The sequence below is a fragment of the Lepus europaeus genome, chromosome 21 (genome assembly GCF_033115175.1).
Source record: "Lepus europaeus isolate LE1 chromosome 21, mLepTim1.pri, whole genome shotgun sequence".
Taxonomy (NCBI): Eukaryota; Metazoa; Chordata; class Mammalia; order Lagomorpha; family Leporidae; genus Lepus; species Lepus europaeus.
The window spans coordinates 43,939,499-43,961,001 of NC_084847.1; positions in this window are offsets into that span (position 1 = coordinate 43,939,499).

A 21,503-nucleotide genomic window follows, 5' to 3' on the forward strand; every position below is an offset into this window, starting at 1 on the left:
TTGAACAACATGCTCCTGAATGAACAATGGGTCATAGAAGAAATTAAAAGAGAAATCAAAAATTTTCTGGAAGTAAATGAGGATAACAGCACAACATACCAAAACCTATGGGATACAACAAAAGCAGTGTTAAGAGGAAAGTTTATATCAATAGGTGCCTACATCAAGAAATTGGAGAGGCACCAAATAGATGAGCTTTCAAGTCATCTCAAGGATCTGGAAAATCTGCAGCAAACCAAACCCAAACCCAGTAGAAGAAGGAAAATAATTAAAATCAAAGAAGAAATCAACAGGATTGAATCCAAAAAAACATTACAAAAAATCAGCCAAACGAGGAGCTGGTTTTTTGAAAAAATAAACAAAATTGACACCCCATTGGCCCAACGAACTAAAAAAAGAAGAGAAAAGACCCAAATCAATAGGATCAGAGATGAAAAAGGAAACATAACAAGAGACACCACAGAAATAAAAAGAATCATCAGAAATTACTACAAGGACTTGTATGCCAGCAAGCAGGGAAATCTATCAGAAATGGACAGATTCTTGGACACATACAACCTCCCTAAATTGAGCCAGGAAGACATAGAAAACCTAAACAGACCCATAACTGACACAGAAATTGAAACAGTAATAAAGGCCCTCCCAACATAGAAAAGCCCAGGACCAGATGGATTCACTGCTGAGTTCTACCAGACATTTAGAGAAGAACTAACTCCAATTCTTCTCAAACTATTCAGAACAATCGAAAAAGAGGGAATCCTCCCAAACTCTTTCTATAAAGCCAGCATCACCTTAATTCCTAAGCCAGAAAAAGATGCAGCATTGAAAGAGAATTACAGACCATTATCCCTGATGAACATAGATGCAAAAATACTCAATAAAATTCTGGCCAATAGAATGCAACAACACATCAGAAAGTTCATCCACCCAGACCAAGTGGGATTTATCCCTGGTATGCAAGGATGGTTCAATGTCCACAAAACAATCAACGTAATACACTACATTAACAGGCTGCAGAAGAAAAACCATATGATTCTCTCAATAGATGCAGAGAAAGCATTTGATAAAATACAACACCCTTTCATGATGAAAACTCTAACAAACTGGGTATGGAAGGAACATTCCTCAATACAATCAAAGCAATATATGAAAAACCCACGGCCAACATCCTATTGAATGGGGAAAAGTTGGAAGCATTTCCGCTGAGATCTGGTACCAGACAGGGATGCCCACTCTCACCACTGCTATTCAATATAGTTCTGGAAGTTTTAGCCAGAGCTATTAGGCAAGGAAAAGAAATTAAAGGGATACAAATTGGGAAGGAAGAACTCAAACTATCCCTCTTTGCAGACGATATGATTCTTTATTTAGGGGACCCAAAGAACTCTACTAAGAGACTACTGGAACTCATCGAAGAGGTTGGCAAAGTAGCAGGATATAAAATCAATCCACAAAAATCAACAGCCTTTGTATACACAGGCAATGCCACGCTGAGGAAGAACTTCTAAGATCAATCCCATTCACAATAGCTACAAAAACAATCAAGTACCTTGGAATAAACTTAACCAAGGACGTTAAAGATCTCTACGATGAAAACTACAAAACCTTAAAGAAAGAAATAGAAGAGGATACCAAAAAATGGAGAAATCTTCCATGCTCATGGATGGGAAGAATCAATATCATCAAAATGTCTATTCTCCCAAAAGCAATTTGTACATTCAATGCAATACCAATCAAGATACCGAAGACATTCTTCTCAGATCTGGAAAAAATGATGCTGAAATTCATATGGAGACACAGAAGACCTCGAATAGCCAAAGCAATCTTGTACAACAAAAACAAAGCCGGGGGCATCACAATACCAGATTTCAGGACATACTATAAGGCAGGTATAATCAAAACAGCATGGTACTGGTACAGAAACAGATGGATAGACCAATGGAACAGAATAGAAACACCAGAAATCAATCCAAACATCTACAGCCAACTTATATTTGATCAAAGATCCAAAACTAATCCCTGGAATAAGGACAGTCTATTCAATAAATGGTGCTGGGAAAATTGGATTTCCATGTGCAGAAGCTTGAAGCAAGACCCATGCCTTTCACCTTACACAAAAATTCACTCAACGTGGATTAAAGACTTAATTCTATGACCCGAAACCATCAAATTATTAGAGAGCATTGGAGAAACCATGCAAGATATAGGCACAGGCAAAGACTTCTTGGAAAAGACCCCAGGAGCACAGGCAGTCAAAACCAAAATTAACATTTGGGATTGCATCAAATTGAGAAGTTTCTGTACTTCAAAAGAAACAGTGAGGAAAGTGAAGAGGCAACCGACAGAATGGGAAAAATATTCGCAAACTATACTACAGATAAAGGGTTGATAACCAGAATCTACAAAGAAATCAAGAAAATCCACAACAACAGAACAAACAACCCACTTAAGAGATGGGCCAAGGACTTCAATAGACATTTTTCAAAAGAGGAAATCCAAATGGCCAACAGACACATGAAAAAATGTTCAAGATCACTAGCAATCAGAGAAATGCAAATCAAAACACAATGAGGTTTCACCTCACCCCGGTGAGAATGGCTCACATCCAGAAATCTACCAACAATAGATGCTGGAGAGGATGTGGGGAAAAAGGGACACTAACCCACTGTTGGTGGGAATGCAAACTGGTTAAGCCACTATGGAAGTCAGTCTGGAGATTCCTCAGAAACCTGAACATAACCCTACCATACAACCCAGCCATCCCACTCCTTGGAATTTACCCAAAGGAAATTAATTTGGCTAATAAAAAAGCCATCTGCACATTAATGTTTATTGCAGCTCAATTCACAATAGCTAAGACCTGGAACCAACCCAAATGCCCATCAACAGTAGACTGGATAAAGAAATTATGGGACATGTACTCCATAGAATACTATACAGCAGTAAGGAACAATGAAACCCAGTCATTTGCAACAAGATGGAGGGATCTGGAAAACATCATGCTGAGTGAATTAAGCCAGTCCCAAAGAGACAAATATCATTTGTTTTCCCTGATCGGTGACAACTGAGCATCAACAGGGAAACCTGTTGAAGTGAAATGGACACTATAAGAAACAATGACCTGATCAGCTCTTGTCCTGACTCTAGATGTACAATGTAATACTTTATCCTTTTTAGTATTTGTTGTTGTTGTTGTTGTTGTTGTTGTAGTACTAGTGGTTGAACTCGGTAAATAACACACAATTATTTTTAGGTGTTTAAATTTTAACTGAAAAGTGATCCCTGTTAAAATTCAGAGTGGAGAAAGAGAGGGAGGAGATGCACAATTTGGGACATGCACAATCAGTCTTGCCCCAAAGGATGGAGTTAGAAATGTGCCAGGGGATTCCAATACAATCCCATCAAGGTGGCATGTACCAATGCCATCTCACTAGTCCAAGTGATCAATTTCAGTTCACATTCGATGGCTTGGATAGGTCTAAGAATCAAAGGGATCACACAAACAAGACAAGTGTCTGCTAATACTAACTGATAGAATCAAAAAGGGAGAGAAAGATCCAACATGGGAAGTGGGATACACAGCAGACTCATAGAATGGCAGATGTCCTAAACAACACTCTGGCCTCAGAATCAGCCCTTAAGGCATTCGGATCTGGCTGAAGAGCCCATGAGAGTATTGTAGGCATGGAAAGCCAAGATACCATGGAAAAGAAAAAAAGCAGAAGACCTAAATGAAAGATCTCTGTTAGTGGGATCCCAGTGGAAAGAACAGGGCCATCAAAGAAGGAGGTACCCTTCTCCGAAGGGAGGAGAGAACTTCCACTTTGACTATGACCCTATCGGAATAAGATCAAAGTCAGCGAACTCTAAAGGCTTCCATAGCCCTGGCAACTCATGACTAGAGCCTAGGGAGATTACTGACGCCATGAACAGGAGTGTCAAATTGTTAAGTCAGCAACAGAAGTCACTGTGTACTTACACCCCATGTGGGATCTGTCCTTAATGTGTTGTCTAATGTGCAGTGATGCTATAACTAGTACTGAAACAGTATTTTTACACTTTGTGTTTCTGTGTGGGTACAAACTGATGAGATCTTTACTAATTATATACTGAATCGATCTTCTGTATATAAAGATAATTGGAAATGAAAAAAACAACCTGGTGTTAAATTGGAAATGGCATAGAAAATTAATTAATTTTTAAAAAAAATATTATGTAAGATCTCTGTCTTTAATGTGCTGTACACTCTTATTTAAGGCTATAACTAGTACTCCAACAGTATTTTTTTTCACTTTGTGTTGCTATATGGGGGCAAACTGTTGAAATCTTTACCTAATATATACTAAACTGATCTTCTGTATATAAAGAGAATTGAAAATGAATCATGATGTGATAGGAAGGGGAGAGGGAGCGGGAAAGGGGAGGGTTGTGGGTGGGAGGAAAGTTTTGGGAGGGGGAAGCCATTGTAACCCATAAGCTGTACTTTGGAAATTTATATTCATTAAATAAAAGTTTAATTAAAAATAAATAAATAAATAAAAGGGTTAACTTGTCCCCTGCGCTCAGGAAAGCATCCGCACGCTGCTGCTGGGTTCCTGGGTCCAGCGTCACTGTCTCAGCCAGTGCTGGAAGTAAACCGTGGAGCTGCAAATCCATGCAGCACCAGATCCAAGCTCTCTCATCTCTCTTGCTCATTTCAGCACAGCCTTGAGCCTTCTACTGGGGAACAAAGTGAAGTTCCCTGCCTCCTGGGGATGTGCGGAGTTGGCTTGTGTTTGTAGCAATCTAGGAAGACACTGGGAGAACATTCTCTTTACCTTTGCTGTTTCCCTGGGGAGCACCGATTCACTCAGAGTTAGGGTAGAGTACAGTCAAAATAAATCAGCAGGAAAAAAAAATGCACGGCCAAATTGATCATTTGGTCAGGACTATAAAGCGGCAAATCACAAGAAAGAAACCCCAGCTGGCTGATAAACAGAGGGGAAAATGGTCACTCTCACCAATATCGAAAGTAGAACAAATGGAAGGAACTGTGAAACACCATTTCACACGCAGCATTTTGTCAGAGATTCAGTTGCTGAGGGTGCAGCTAGATGAGACCTCTGGTAGGGCACTGGTGAGACTGTGAACTGGAAACACAGCTCTTTAGAAAGCCGACTGGTGATTCTCGATGGAGCTGACAAGTGCCGTGCACCACACAGCAATTCCACTTCCGGGTATGCACCCTACAGATGGCCACACCCAGGTATCTTTGGCCATCTGATAGCAGCCCTGTTGGCAGTAACAAGAACTTGGAAATGAGATAAATGATCAATGGTGTGAGCTTGAACATGAAATACAGTCAGCCTTCCACACCTGTGGGTTTCCCATTTGTGGATTAAAACAGCTCGAAATGGAACATATTCCACTTTTTAAAAAATACTTTATTATTTATTTGAAAGATAGAGTTACATAGGTAGAGAGAGAGACAGAAGTCTTCCATCTGCTGGCTCACTCCCCAAATGGCTGCAACGGCCAGAGCTGAGCCAGGAGCCAGGAGCTTCTTCTAGGTCTCCCACATGGGTTCAGGGGCCCAAACACTTGGACCATCTTTCGCTGCTTTCCCAGGTGCATTAGCAGGGAGCTGGAGCATCTGGGACTCGAACCAGCACCCACCTGGGAATGTCGGTGCTGCAGGCTGGGGCTTTAACCTGCTGCACCACAGCGCCAGCCCCTCCAAATACTTCTTGAGTGGACGTTGGGACCGGCGCTGTGGCACAGTGGGTTGAGGCCCTGGTCTGAGGCACCAGCATCCCATATGGGCACCAGTTCTAGTCCTGGCTGCTCCTCTTCCAATCCAGCTCTCTGCTGATGGCCTGGGAAATCAGTAGAAGATGGCTTAAGTCCTTGGGCCCCTGCACCTGCAAGGGAGACCTGGAAGAAGCTCCTGGCTCCTGGCTTCAGATTGGCGCAGCTCCATTGTGGACATCTGGGGAGTGAACCAGCGAATGGAAGACCTCTCTCTCTGTCTCTACCTCTCTCTCTAACTCTGTCTTTCAAGTGAATAAAATAAATCTTTAAAAAAAGAGTGGACATTAAGCCTAGCAGTTAAGATGTGCAGAGTCCCTCAGTTTGATTCCCACCTGCAGACATTGATTGTGGCTTCCAGCTGATGCAGACGCTGGAAGGCACCAGTGGTAGCTCAAGTAACTGTGTTCCCACCACCCATGCAGGAGACCTGGATTGCATTCCTAGTTCCTGGCTTCAGCAGCTGACCCAGGGTCACAGTGGGCATTTGGGGACTGAAGCAGAGTTTGGGAACTCTCCCTATGTCTCTCTGACTCTCAGATAAATAAGTAAATGACTTTTACACATTTTAAATATTTTACCGACCATACAGACTTTTTTCCCCTTGCCAGTATCCCCTGTATAATAGACCAGAAAAACTACTAATGTAGCATTTATATTCTATTATCTATCATAAGCGATCTAGAGGTGATTTAAAGACAGGAGAATGTGCATGGGTTATATGCATATACTGGACCGTTTTAAAAAATGATTTATTTATGTATTTGAGAGGTAGAGTTACAGACAGAGAGGGAGAGACACAGAGAGAGTATGGCTGCAACAGCCAGAGCTGGGCTGATCTGAAGCCAGGAGCTAGGAGCTTCTTTCGGGTCTCCCACATGGGCCCAAGTATTCAGACCATCTTCCACTGCTTTTCCGGGATATTAGCAGAGAGCTTGATTGGAAGTGGAGCAGTCGGGACTTGAACCGGTGCCCACATGGGATGCCCGTGTCACAGGCGGAGGCTTAGCTTACTACACCACAGTGCCGGCCGCATTCACTAGGCCATTTTTACGAGAGACTTGATCGCTCCCAGGAAGTCTTGGAACTAATTCCCTGTGGATCCTGAGGGCCAACTGACCTTGGCAACATTTGGAACAGTCCCAATCTATATACAAACTCAATCGGTTGTAGTCTTTTACCATTTAGTTAGAATTTTAGGAAGATTGTGTTTAATATGTGCAGGGTTGGAGCCAGTTTGGCTGAACAGAGGGAAGTTCTTTGTAGGGTAGCAGATAGCACCTACAACTGTTGATGCCTTTATGTGTATATTTTTTTTAAAAAAATTTATTTGAAGGGCAGTTACAGAGAGAGAGAGAGAGAATTAGAGAGAGAGGAAGGGAGGGAGAGAGAGAGAGAGAGACTGAGACATGGTTCTTCCACCCTCTGGTTCACTCTCCAGATGGCAGCAATGGCCAGGGCAGGGTCATCCAGGAGCTCCCTCCTGATCTCCCCTGGGGGTGGTGGCTTTCCCAAGTGCATCATTAGGGAGCTGGGTTGGAAGTGGAGCAGCCGGGACTTGAACTGGTGCTCATATGGAATGTTGGTGCCGCACTCAGCAGCTTAACCCGCTGCCCCTGCCAATGCCAGCCCCAGCCTAATGCACAATGCACTGTGCTGCATAGTATAGAAACACATAGTAAAAGCACAGAAATGTGGGTAGAAAAGACAAACAACCAACTTCAGCATAGTGGGAGAAAGGAAAGGAGGTAGTCCAGGGACATAGACAAAGAAGACTTTGGCCTACAATATTTAATTTCTCATGCAATTCAGAAGGAAATATAGTATCACATTTGCATTTGTTCAAGATGGCTGATTTGTTACATAACACAGCGTGGGGTCTATTTGCTCTGGGCTTTCCCATCTGAGTAAAATAGTGACTTCTTAAAGGTCCCGTGGACCCAAAAGGTGACAGCCCTTGCCTGGGTTTTCATCTGGGGGCAGAGGGACATTGTTCTGCCTGGATACACTCTGAAGGGGTGACCCAAGGACAGATCCAACGCTGTGCTGTGATTATGTCACAAGTTGTGCTTATTCAGCACCCTGGGAAGGCAAGACGTGGCAGGCTTCAGCCTGGCGGCCACGTGCAGTTACATAAACCACACAGCCTCTGTGAGGACACAGCAGAGGCCCCTGGGGTGGGCCGGGCAGTCTGCTTCCCCTGGAGCTTTCAATAAGAAGCAGCCCCGGAGCACGGGGGGCCAGAGCACCAGGCCCAGGGAAGGGTAGAGGAGTCTGGACAGAGGGGAGAGCAGCGGGGAAGGTGTGCTGCAGGTGCCAGGAGACGGGGCGTGGCTGGGGCCCTGACCAAGGGACAGTGGAGTCTTGCAGGGTGTGCAGGGGGACTGGCTTGAAGAGCAGATCACCAAGGGCTTTGGAATTAGGACACGGAGTCTTTGAAAGGTTTGACGCAGAGGCATGACCTTGAAGGATCATCCAGTTGAGTGCCCTGCCTGTAGGCAAAGAAATATCTAAGGCTTTCCATGCGGCAGGCTTGTCTCTTTCTCAGGGTCTCCAAGGACAGAAACTGCACGGTCTCTAGCCTTCATCTTCTACGGAGTTGGGCACATGCCGGGCTGAGCGTGGAGAAGGTGACCATGCAAGGCTAGATAGCTGGCGCGGGGAGTCAGACCTCCCTCCTGGGGTCCCCTGGGTGCAGGTGGAGGGAGGGACTGAGCCACAGCTGTGGAGGCCACACCAGGCAAGCAGAACACCATGTGCTCCGCTGTGCCATCAGATGACAGAAACAGGCGGCGGTGAGGGTGTGATGACAGCGACAATGGTGTTGTCATCATCACCACCGTCATGGTCATTATCACGGCAAACTCTGACACAGTTTACCGTGGGTCACGACATGCTCTCTGTGCCTTGCCGGGTTCTGTGAGCCCTCCGAGGTGGGCTTACCCTGATCTTTATTTTAAATATGGGGAAGAAGAAGTCAAAAGATTTGACTGAGCTGGAAGCCAGAAGCAGCCCACTGGCTCCCAAGTCCATTATCCTAACCTTGACACCATGTGGCCTCGCAGTGAGGAGTGGGAGCGTTCAGGCTGGGCAGAGAGGGAGTGGCCGAGGGGTATCTGAGGGAGATGTCCTTAGCACCCAGACCCACAGTTCAGCTCGACTGGGTCTCTAACCATGAAGCAGAACCCTGGCTTTGAGATTGGGGTCCAGGCACAGGTCTCTGGTCTGGTCCATGACATCAAGGCTGCCTGACAAGAAGCTCAACCTGATGCTACATCTAAGAAGAGCACTGGGAAGAGGAGGGAGCCGAACAGGTGACGGTGCCTGTGTGCCACGCCCTTGCAGGTGGAATCTCATTTTATACTACAACCACATCAAGTGTTGGGTCCCACTGCAGCTGAAAGACAGAGCTCAGAAGGGCTCAGAGTTGCAAAGCAAACAGAAAGAGAGAGAGAGAAAACAGTGAGGCTGCTTGTCTTGAATGCTTTTCCCCCCTATTCCTCCACATGACCCCACTGAAAATTTCGCAAGGATCCCACAGGGTCAGACCAGATTGCCCAGAAGAATACACATGGAAGTAGACACAGAAGAAGAAACCATCAGTCCCAAGTGTGAACTGAATAGAAGACCACAGGCCAGCATCTGGGAGAATTTCCACGGATGGCTGAGTTCCCAGGGAATGGATGTGGGAAGGAACCACCGAGAGTCTCTGAGCCACAAGAAGCCAAACACAGCCCAGAGGAACTGGGAAGCCAGGATGCTGGGACAACACAGGATAGGGGAGAAAACACAGTATAACACAGTACTTTATAAAAGATGATGAGTAACGAAGACAAATAAACATTATCTTGGAAAGAAGTGTTGGGGGGATAACTCTGAAAATCACAGAACAGCTTGAAACTTGAAAACATCTTTGTTCAGTGCCCTCAAAAAGATGCAAAGGGACTGGGACCATGATGGAACCAAAGTGGGAAGTCATAGGAGAGAAAAAAAAAGCATTGCAAAGGAGAGAAACAGACAGGAGGGGAGGTCGGGAATTTTAAAAACCAAGAGCCAAATTAAAATGGCATGGAACACCACATACAGAGCTTGCACTTGAGACATGAGGATTAGGAATGCAGTGATCGATGTTAGAAAATCCCAGAATTCAGGTGAGAAAGGAACAATACAGACACAGAGAAGGCTGAACAAATACAAAGGAAGAAAACAGGACAACAGAAGGGCCCCATTACACAGGAGAAAGACGTAAGACAGAAGAACAGAACAGGAGAGGCGGCCGTTGTGCACAGCACTTAGGATGCTGCTAGAGATGCCCGCACCTAATATTGCAGGGCCTGAGTTCAAGTTCAGCGCTGCTTCTGCTTCCTACCGATGTGCACCTGGGAGACAGTCAATCGTGGCTCAAGTGCTCTGGGTCCCTGTCACCCACATGGGTCACCCAGCTGAAGTTCCTGGCTCTTGGCTTTGATCTACCCCTACCCTGGCTATTGCAGGCATTTTGAAAATTAAACAGCAGGTGGGTGAGCTCTCTCTCTCTTTCACACACACACACACACACACACACACTTCTTCCGTCTTTCACATGAAATAAAAATAAATAGGTAAAATTTGTTTTAAAAGAGCAGGAGTAGGCATTGGAAAGGGATAATGAAAAATTCTGAGTGCAGGAAAGGTTTGGGTCTCCCTATCAGAGGTGCTCTCAAATTCAGACAAATTAATAAAAAAAAGGCTCAGTCCTGCCCAATGTAGAATTTCAAATACATAAGAAAAATATGTAAGCACCAGGGAAAGTTGCATAAAACAGGTTCTCCACCAAAGACGCCGTTCAAGCTGCCCTCAAACTTCTTTTCTGTGAAGTACAAGGCAACCGTGGACAGCTGAGAGTGTTTCCTGACACTTTGCCTAGAAAAAGGCTGTGGCAGGCGCCACGTAGGGCACAGCCAACAGCCACGTCCCTCCCATTTCCTTTCTGTAAGGTATCTGATTTGATCTGGAACAACACGGAGTCCCACCCCACAAGTGGATCACAAGGCAACCAAGCAGTCACACTACTTGTGTCCTATTTTCTCAGCCTCCCTTGTAGCTAGAAGTGGACCTGTGGTTCTGCCCTGGACAATGAAGCTTACAAGGTAAGTCTGCTAAGATGCTTCTGAGATGGTCTCCTTTGCTTATGAATGAGAGAACCATTAGCAGGGAGGAAAGGACTTCTTGCTACTACCCCCTCCCTGGTCCAAATACAGTTCTTGCAGCTTACAGAAAACATGGCCAAGAATGAGGTTTCATCAGAGGAGGATGGTGGAATGGAAGACTGGGGTGCAGAGGCCCAGGAAAACAGCACCAAGCCTCTGACACCATCCCAGCTACCCACTTGTTAAGTTAGATTCACAGGGACCAGCGCCATGGCTCACTTGGTTAATCCGCCTGCAGTGCCGGCATCCCATGTGGGCTCCGAGTTCTAATCCCAGCTTCCCCTCTTTCAGTCTAGCTCTCTGCTGTGGCCCAAGAGGGCAGTGGAGGATGGCCCAAGTGCTTGGGCCCCTGCACCCGCATGGGAGACCAGGAGGAAGCACCTGGCTCCTGGCTTCGGATTGGTCCAGCGCCAGCCGAAGCGGCCAACAGAAGGAATACCTTTCTCTCTGTCTTTCTCTCTCACTGTCTATAACTCTACCTGTATTATTTGCATATAGCATGTGCACATCGTCTTCTGTACTTTAAATCATCTCTACAGTACTTACAATATCCAATGCAAATGCATTGCGTGTGAACTGTTTAGGGGAAAATGACAAGAAAAATGTCTAGGCGTGTTTAGTACAGATTAAATTTTCCCCCAAATATGACTGATATGGGGAGCAAGTGTATTAGTGGGAAAAGCACAGAAAAAAAATTCGTCATCATTATTTTGTCTCTGGAGAAATGACATGCTAAATAAAGTTAACCACGTTTGCCAAATGAAGGCTTTAATTAAGCTAATGTACATTCAGAGTCTCCAAGAGCTGACTTAGTGTGAATCATGTCTGCTGTGGAGAATGCTGGATGCTAAGATACTAAAGTTAAAGTTTTGTGATCCAAGGACCCTAGATTCAACCACTTTTTAATTTCATCAGCAAAATTAGTAGAATAATATTTTTAAATCTGCAAAGGACTTGAAAAGCCTATCTCTTAAGCAGCTCCAAATTCTCTAATGAAAAAAAAAACTGAAAAAAATTTTTTTCTTCAGCAACTGAGAGATGAATTCTAATTAAAAATTCAAATATAAGAAACTGAGGCCCTAAAGCAGGGGTGGGGGACTTGTTTTCTGACAAGGGCCATTGGGATATTTAAAGCATCATTCCCAGGCCATATAAAATGATCAACTTAAAAATTAGCCCGTTGTCATGGAAAGCCAAGATACCATGGGAAAAAAAAGACCTAAATGAATGATCTCTGTGAGTGGGATCCCAGTGGAAAGAACAGGGCCATCAAAGAAGGAGGTACCCTTCTCCGAAGGGAGGAGAGAACTTCCACTTTGACTATGACCCTATCGGAATAAGATCAAAGTCAGCGAACTCTAAAGGCTTCCATAGCCCTGGCAACTCATGACTAGAGCCTAGGGAGATTACTGACGCCATGAACAGGAGTGTCAAATTGTTAAGTCAGCAACAGAAGTCACTGTGTACTTACACCCCATGTGGGATCTGTCCTTAATGTGTTGTCTAATGTGCAGTGATGCTATAACTAGTACTGAAACAGTATTTTTACACTTTGTGTTTCTGTGTGGGTACAAACTGATGAGGTCTTTACTAATTATATACTGAATTGATCTTCTGTATATAAAGATAATTGGAAATGAAAAAAAAGCAACCTGGTGTTAAATTGGAAATGGCATAGAAAATTAATTAATTTTAAAAAAATATCATGTAGGATCTCTGTCTTTAATGTGCTGTACACTCTTATTTAAGGCTATAACTAGTACTCCAACGGTAGTTTTTTCACTTTGTGTTGCTATATGGGGGCAAACTGTTGAAATCTTTACCTAATATATACTAAACTGATCTTCTGTATATAAAGAGAATTGAAAATGAATCTTGATGTGAATGGAAGGGGAGAGGGAGCGGGAAAGGGGAGGGTTGCGGGTGGGAGGGAAGTTATGGGAGGGGGAAGCCATTATAACCCATAAGCTGTACTTTGGAAATTTATATTCATTAAATAAAAGTTTAATAAATAAAAAAAATAGCCCGTTGTAGATGGACTGAATTTTGAGTTCCACCTTCAGTTGCCTTGGCTGAGCCAGGTCAAAGGATTCTGTGGGCCTTAAATGGCCTGAGGGTTGGATGTTCCCTACCCCAGCTGTATAGGGATGACAGCATAAATAAAAACAGGTTAGGGGCTTTGAAAAAAATAATTGCTGACAATGTGAGAAAAAAGACTGAAGACAACCACGTACATTATTCTGGAAAAAGACCATGTGATTGTTTTATTAAAAGAGCTGTTTAATAATACTGGGGTCTCTGGTCTGGACAAAATGATATAGAACTGCTTTTCCGTGTTTGTCTCTGTCACTTTCAACCATAAACTGGGGAAATAACAGGAGAGGCAGCCAGAGGAGAGCTGTGGAAGGCACTGGGAAGAAGGTAAATCAGTGTGGGGCCGCACACTGGAGGAGCCGCAAGGCCAGGATGTCTTCTATCCAACACGAGAAGACCACAGAGGCCTGATTCCCTATTCTGCAGCCTAGCAGCAGGAGGCGGCACAGGTGGGCTTATTCTTCCCCCAGGATAAACAGGGTCCCCACAACAAGCAAGGGTTATCCACTGGGAGCCCCACCAACCATGAGCCTTCTGCACGCCAGAGATTCCCCTCTGAATGCAAAGCCCCTGTCCCCCTGGACTGAAAAGATTGTCCACCCCTGCCCAGAGGTGGGACCCATAGCATGGTGGATCCACCACAAGTGTCCACTCTGGGAAACATCGCTGTCCCTCAGAGGCAGGGGACAGAAAGGGCCTGGTGCAGGAACATCCTCAACCCTGCCCACACCTGATACGGAAATTCTTTCTGCCCCTTCCCCGCCCCCACCCCAGCATCAAAAGGATCCAATGGGATCGCCAGCAGCTCCAGATAAACCAAGTTGCCCAAAATATCACCATAAAGGTTCTGCGTTGACATTGCACTGGTTCTGTGGTGCTTAAAAGTGAGTCAGGACCTGCCTGCTAAACCCAAAGAGAGCAACTGTGTGCTAAAATAAAAAGATTCAGATTACACTCCGAGGATATCAGACAGTGTCCAGGATATAATAGAAAGTCGCCGGTCACATCAAGAACTGAGTACCTGCTGTGGGAGTTTGGTGCTGTAGTTAGGACACTGCCTGGGACGCCTGTATCCCATCAGAGTGCCTGGCCTTGTTGAGTGGCTCTGCTCATGTTCCCAGCTTCCTAATGCACACCCTGGTAGGCAGCAGGTGATGGCTCAAGTAGTTATCTCTCCACCACCCCTGTGGGATACTCAGATTGGGCGTCTGGCTCTCAGCTTTAGCCTGGTCCAATCCAACTGTTGTGAACACTACAAAAGTGGATCAGCAGATGGCAGCTCTCTGTCTTGTCTGTCTGTCTGTCTCCATATTTCAAATATGACAGGCTGAGTGGATAGTGAGAGAGAGAGACAGAGAGAAAGGTCTTCCTTTTTGCCGTTGGTTCACCCTCCAATGGCCGCTGCGGCCGGCGCATCTCGCTGATCCAAAGCCAGGAGCCAGGTGCTTCTCCTGGTCTCCAATGTGGGTGCAGGGCCCAAACACTTGGGCCATCCTCCACTGCCTTCCCGGGCCATAGCTGAGAGCTGGCCTGGAAGAGGGGCAACCAGGATAGAATTCGGCGCCCCAACCGGGACTAGAACCTGGTGTGCCGGCTCTTCAAGGCGGAGGATTAGCCTGTTGAGCCACGGCGCCAGCCAATATCAGAATTTTAAAGACAGAAGACATTCAACTGAGACCAATAACAAGAGGAAACAGAGATTGGAATTATCTGACAAGGATTTTAAGGAAGACATAAAAATGCTTCGAAAATCAATTAAAAATTCTCATGAAACACATAAAAAGTGAGAAACAGCTCAAGAAATTCAGGTAAGTTATAAAAGAAAACCAAATGGAAATTGTAAAACTGACAAACACAATAGTCAAAACTGAATAAACAATCTAGCTAGATGAGATAAGGGAGTGGGTTTTTTTTTTTTTAGATTTATTGATTTATTTGAAAGTCAGAGTTACACAGAGAGAGGAGGAGAGCCAGAGAGAGGGAGAGAGAGGGAGAGAGAGGTCTTCCATCCTCTGGTCCACTCCCCAAAGGGCTGCAACAGCCAGAGCTGCGCTGATCCGAAGCCACAAGCCAGAAGCTTCCTCCAGGTCTGCCATGCAGGTGCAGAGGCCCAAGGACTTGGGCCATCTTTCACTGCTTTCCCAGGCCACAGCAGAGAGCTGGATCAGAAGTGGAGCAGCCGGTACTTGAACCAGTGCCCATATGGGATGCCAAGATGGCAGGCGGTGGCTTTACCCACCCACTGCCCCAAGGGAGCAGTTTTGATAGAGGTTAGAATCAGTGAATTTGTGACGAGCTGGATAGAACTCACACAATATGGATGACAAAAATGAAATAGACAAAAATGAAAGAAACAAAATGCATTTAACCAGTCCTCAGAGCTCAGGGCATTAAAACAGATCCCACATTCATCGGGGTCCCAGAAGGAAAGGAGACCTGAGGGATGCGGAAAGAAAATTCAAAGAAGGACCAAAAATATCAAAATTTGGTGAAAAACACAAGCCTATAGACATGAAGCTGACCAAACCCCTCATATAGGAAAAATCCAAAGAAACCCATTCCAAGGCACATCATCATTAAAGCACAGAAAACTAAAAATGCAGAATAATTCTGGAAAACAGCCAGGGAGAAATGATGCATCACCCATAGCAGAAAAACAATCTGAATGACAACAGACTTTGCAGCTCAAATACAGAGGCCAGGAGCAGGTAACACAGCATTTTTCAAGTTCTGAAAAATAAAAGAACTGTCAGCCGTGCACTTCATAATTGGCAAAATTATCTTGCAGGAATGAGGGAAAATAAAACATTTTCAAAGAATGGAAAAAAAAAGAATTTGTCACTATCAGACTTAAAGGCTGCCTGATAAAGTTCTCCAAAACAGAAAGGGAATGATAAAAGGAAAAGTCATGGAGCATCAAAAAGGAGGAGGGACTAAAGAAAGTAGAGGGGCTGGCGCTGTAGCTTAGAGGGTAAAGCCCCACCTTTAGTGCCGGCATCCCTTATGAGCTCCAGTTAGAGTCCCAGCTGCTCCACTTCCAATCCACCTTTCTGCTATAGCCTGGGAAAGCATGAGAAGATGGCCCAACTGCTTGGGCCCCTGCACCTGTGTGGGAAACCCAGAAGAAGCTCCTGGCTCCTGACTTCAGATCAGCACAGCTCTGGCAGTTGCAGCCAATTGGGGAGTGAACCAGCAGATGGAAGACCTCTATCTCTCTCCATGTCTCCTTCTCTCTGTGTGTAACTATGCTTTTCAAATAAATAAACAAATCCTTAAAAAAAGAGAGAGTAGAAATATGGATACACACAACAGACTCTCCTTTTACTCATGAGTTTGTAAGTCATATAAAATGGTTGGGTAAAAATTGCAAAAACACCTGATACTCAGGACAATGTTGATTAAGGCGAGGGAAGCATTTCAGATAAATGGACCATCTGAGACTGGGTAAATTTTTTAAAGATTTATTTATTTATTTGAAAGGCAGAGTTACAGAGAGAGACAGGAAGAGACAGAGAAAGAGAGAGAGATCTTCCATCTGCTGGTTCACTCACCCAAATGGTCACAATGACTGGGGCTGGGCCAGGCTAAAGCCAGGAGCCAGGAGCTTTTTCTGAGTTTCTCAAGTGGGTGCAGGGGCCCAAGCACTTGAGCCATCTTCCACTGCTTTCCCAGGTACATCAGCAGGGAGCTGGATCAGAAGTGGAGTGCCGGGACTTGAACCGGTGCCCATATGGATGCCAGCTGTTCAGGTCGTGACTTTAACATGCTGTGCCATGGTGTCATCCCCAAGTCTGGGTTACTTATAGCTAACGGTGACTTATTTATTACAGCATTGGAGGCTGGGAAGCCCAATCGTACAGGGGCAGCAGTAGGCAAAGGCCTCCTTGTGTGTCATAACACGCAGAGGACATCACAGGATGAGGAAGCAGTTGGGTGGGAGACAGAGGGAGAGACAAGGCAGGATTCCTCCTCTGCTCAGGAGCCCACTCCCACCATAACCAACCCACACCCAAGATGATGGTCCCACCCATTCTTGAGGGTGAGTCCCTCATGATGACCCAAGCCCACCTTACGGATTCCACCTGTTAGGACTGTGACCAGGACAATTAACTTCCAAAATGAGTGTTGCAGAGAGCATTCAAGCCCCAGTAGGTGAAAGGATCTAAAAGGGAGCTCTGTTTTCACGCTGCACTGGAAGAGGGCTCAAGTACAAAGGGTACTGGCCTGATAAGAAAAGCAGACAGACAGTATGAAAGAGAATATGGGAAGAAGCAATAGATCATAGGTCTCATGCACTTAGATATAAGAATCCTAACGCAGTAACAGAAAACTGCATCCGACAATATATGAACAGAGTTCTACACCATGACACCATGGCCAATTTACAGTCATTTCCGGCATGGAAGTTTGGTTTAATCCACTTGAATTGCACTCTCCCATATCAGCAAAGAATAAAAACCATGTGATCATATCAACTGACATGGAAAACCACTGGACAGATTCCAGGGCCATTCACAATTAAGACTTAGAGAGTCAAGGAGAGAGGAAAAATTAACTGAACTTGGCAAACAGCAATTACAAAATCCTACAGTTAACATCCTACTCAATGCACGAGAGAGGAAAGACTGAATGTTTCCCCTCTAAGACTGGGAACAACCCGAGAATGTTGACTCGGACCTCTACTATTCCACATAACATGGGATCCAGACAGCTCAGATAAGAAAAAGGAATAAAAAGGCCTATGATTGGAAAGGAAGACGAAAAATGGTCTCTATTTGCAGCTCACATCATTGTCTATGTAGAAACTCCCCACAAAGCTTCAAAGAAAACCCTCCTGGAACAAGCAGGTGAGTTCCGCAAGGTTGCGGGTGCTGTTCCTGTCACGGTGACAGCATGGATGAACTGGGAAGGCGTCACGCTCAGTGAAAGCAGCCAGGCAAGATTTCACGCAGGTGCAATGCTGAAATCAGAACGTGGGAGTGGAGTGGTGGTTATGGGGGACTGGGCAGGGAGAAGGCTGGTCCACGGGCACTGAATTTCAGTTAGGAAGGAAAGCTCAAACAGATCAATCCTACAGCAGGCAGACCATGCTAAACAACAACGTATGGTAGCCTCGAAAGCTACTGACGCAGCAGATGTTAAATGATTTCATCACAAGGCTGGCGCTGCGGCTAAGTAGGCTAATCCTCTGCCTGTGGCACTGGCACCCCGGGTTCTAGTCCTGGTTGGGGCGCCGGATTCTGTCCTGGTTGCTCCTCTTCCAGTCCAGCTCTCTGCTGTGGCCTGGGAGGGCAGTGGAGGATGGCCCAAGTGCTTGGGCACTGCACCCGCATGGGAGACCAGGAGGAAGCACCTGGCTCCTGGCTTTGGATCGACGCAGCACACCGGCCGTGGCCATTTTGGGGGTGAACCAATGGAAGGAAGACCTTTCTCTCTGTTTCTCTCTCTCACTGTCTAACTCTGCCTGTCCAAAAACAAACAAACAAAAAAAAAATGATTTCATCACCAAAAGGCCAAGTGTATGAGGTAATAGATATGTTAATTACAAAACATCAAAATTATCAAAACATCCTACACAATTATAGTACACACGATTTTCATTTGTCAAGTAAAAATAATTTTTCAGAGACTAAGACATAGAAATCAATAACATTTTTATTTCCTAACAGTGAACCCATTCCATTCACTCTGAAGAAGACAAAATACTCAGGTATGTATTTGTCAAGATAAGTATAAGATCTATATATGGAGAAATTACAAAATGTGGATGAGGAAAACTAGAAACCTAAATAAATACAGAGACATACTGTGTTCATAGGCTGAAAACCTTACAATAATAGTCAATTTTCCTCAAAGTTGTCTGTAGGTCAATGCAATTCTTATCTATACCCTAGTAAAGTTTTAGTGGACATAAAAAAGCTTGCTCTAGAATTCGTATGTAAAGACACAGATCCCAGAAGAGCTAAAACAATCTTGGTGGGGAAAACAAAGTGGAAAGAATCATTTACTTGATCCTACGGCTTAGTACATAGCTACAGTAATCAGACCAGTGAAGTGTTGCAAGAGGGATAGATCCCGGATCAAGGGAACAAAAGAGAAAACCCAAAAATACAGCCGCATAAATATTCCAATTGATTTTTGACAAAGTTGTTAAAGCAATTCAGTGGAGAAAGGACAGTCTTTTCAATAAATGGTGCTGGTGCAAGTGAACAGCCATATTCCAAACAAAAAACAAAATCAAACAAACAAAAGAAACCTTGGACCTAAACCTTATACAAAAATTAACTCTGTATAGACCATGCACTTAACTGGAAACCTACAAAACTTTTAGAAAACACACACACACACACACACGCACACACACACACACACACGCACGAGAACATCTTTGGGAACTAGGGCTAGGCAAGCAGTCCCTAAACTTGACCTCAAAAGCACAATCTATAATGGGGAAAATTTAATAAACTGGATCACATTGAGATTCAAATATTTTGTTCTGCCAAAAGACAACATGACAAAGATGGAAAGATAAGCTGCAAAATGGGAGAAGATACTTACATATGAAGAATCCTCAAGGCCAGCGCCATGGCTTAACAGGCTAATCCTCCACCTTGCGGTGCCGGCACACTGGGTTCTAGTCCCGGTTGGGGCGCCGGATTCTATCCCGGTTGCCCCTCTTCCAGGCCAGCTCTCTGCTGTGGCCCGGGAGTGCAGTGGAGGATGACCCAAGTGTTTGGGCCCTGCACCCATATGGGAGACCAGGAGAAGCACCTGGCTCCTGGCTTCGGATCAGCGAGATGCGCCGTCTGCAGCAGCCATTGGAGGGTGAACCAACGACAAAAAGGAAGACCTTTCTCTCTGTCTCTCTCTCTCTCACTATCCACTCTGCCTTTCAAAAAAAAAAGAATCCTCAAAACACAAATATAAAATGAAACAGACCAAAACAACGATCCAATTTGCATATGGGCAAAAGATATCAGCAGATAGGTTCCAGAAGAGGGTGTATAGATGAGAAAGAAAAGTTAGCCATCAAGGAAATGCACATACAGTGAGATATCACTCCTCACCCTCAGAGTGGTTGAAATAAAAAATGGCAAGAACAAGGCTAGAGAGGATATGGAAAAGCTGGATTACTTAAAAATGTAATAATATAAGTGAATGCAAAATGGTACCACCAATCTGGGAAAAAAATAAAGCAAGACAAGCAATTACCATTTGACACAGCCATTGCATTCAAGATCATTTAGCCTAGAGAGGTAAAAATCTTTGTTTACATAAGAAACCTGCATACCAAGGTTAACAGCAGCTTTATTCAAAAAACAGCCAAAACCTTGAGATATCCCAGTTGTGCAACAACTGTTTAAATAAACTGTGGTGTATACACACCATGAAATACTGCTCAAGCAAGAGAAAGGCACTGCTGATAAAACTGGAATGAACCCCAAGCATAAGATGATGCATGAAACAAGATAACACAGCCCCAAATCCTAGACCAACTGATCTCATTTTACATAAAAAATTTAGATAACTCTTGAATAAAAACATTTTAGAACTGAAAAACAGATTCACTGTTAACATGGGTTGTGTGCATATTGGGGGTGGGACTGTGGTGAAAAAAGGGGGGGATGAGAGCCCTCATGGCACTGGTGTTGGAAATGTCTGGTCTCTTTGCTGTGGCAGTAGGTGCACAAAACTGCACGTATGACAACACTGTATTGCAGGAAACACACACATGCCAGTGCATGTAATCAGAGGAACCCAAAGGTGATTGGCAGGTAGCCTCAATGTCAAAAATCCCAGTTATGGTGTTGAACAAGGTTGACCACCCCTGATCAGAAAATCCAAAATCCAAAATGCTCCCAAATCGGAAACTTTTGGAATACCAAAATAGTGCCACAAGTGGAAAGTGCCACACCTGAACTTATGAGATAGGTTGCAGTCGAAATGCAGGCAGGCTAAAACCATTGCTTAAAGTTATCTTCAGGCTGCGTGTATAGGATGTATATGAAATACAAATGAATTTTGTGTTTAGACTTGTGATCCATCCCCAGGATACCTTATTAGGTATAAGGAAATTCTCCAAAATCTGAAAAAGAAATCTGAAATCTGAAACTCTTCTGATGTTCAACATTTCAGGTAAGGGCTACTCAATCTGTATTATGGTTTTGCAAAATGTAGCCATTAGGGGAGCTTACATGTAAAGTAGATGAGTTTTTTTCCCCTGAATTATTTCTTACAACTGCACATAAATCCACAGGCATTTAAATAATTCCTTTTAAAAATCAAGAATATGCAACACCAAATTAAATTAAAGCCATTAAGAAGGGAACAGAGGGGCTGGTGCTGTGGCATAGCGGGTTAAAGTCCTGGCCTGAAGTGCTGGTAACCCATATGGGCACCGGTTCTAGTCCCAGCTGCTCCTCTTCCAATCTA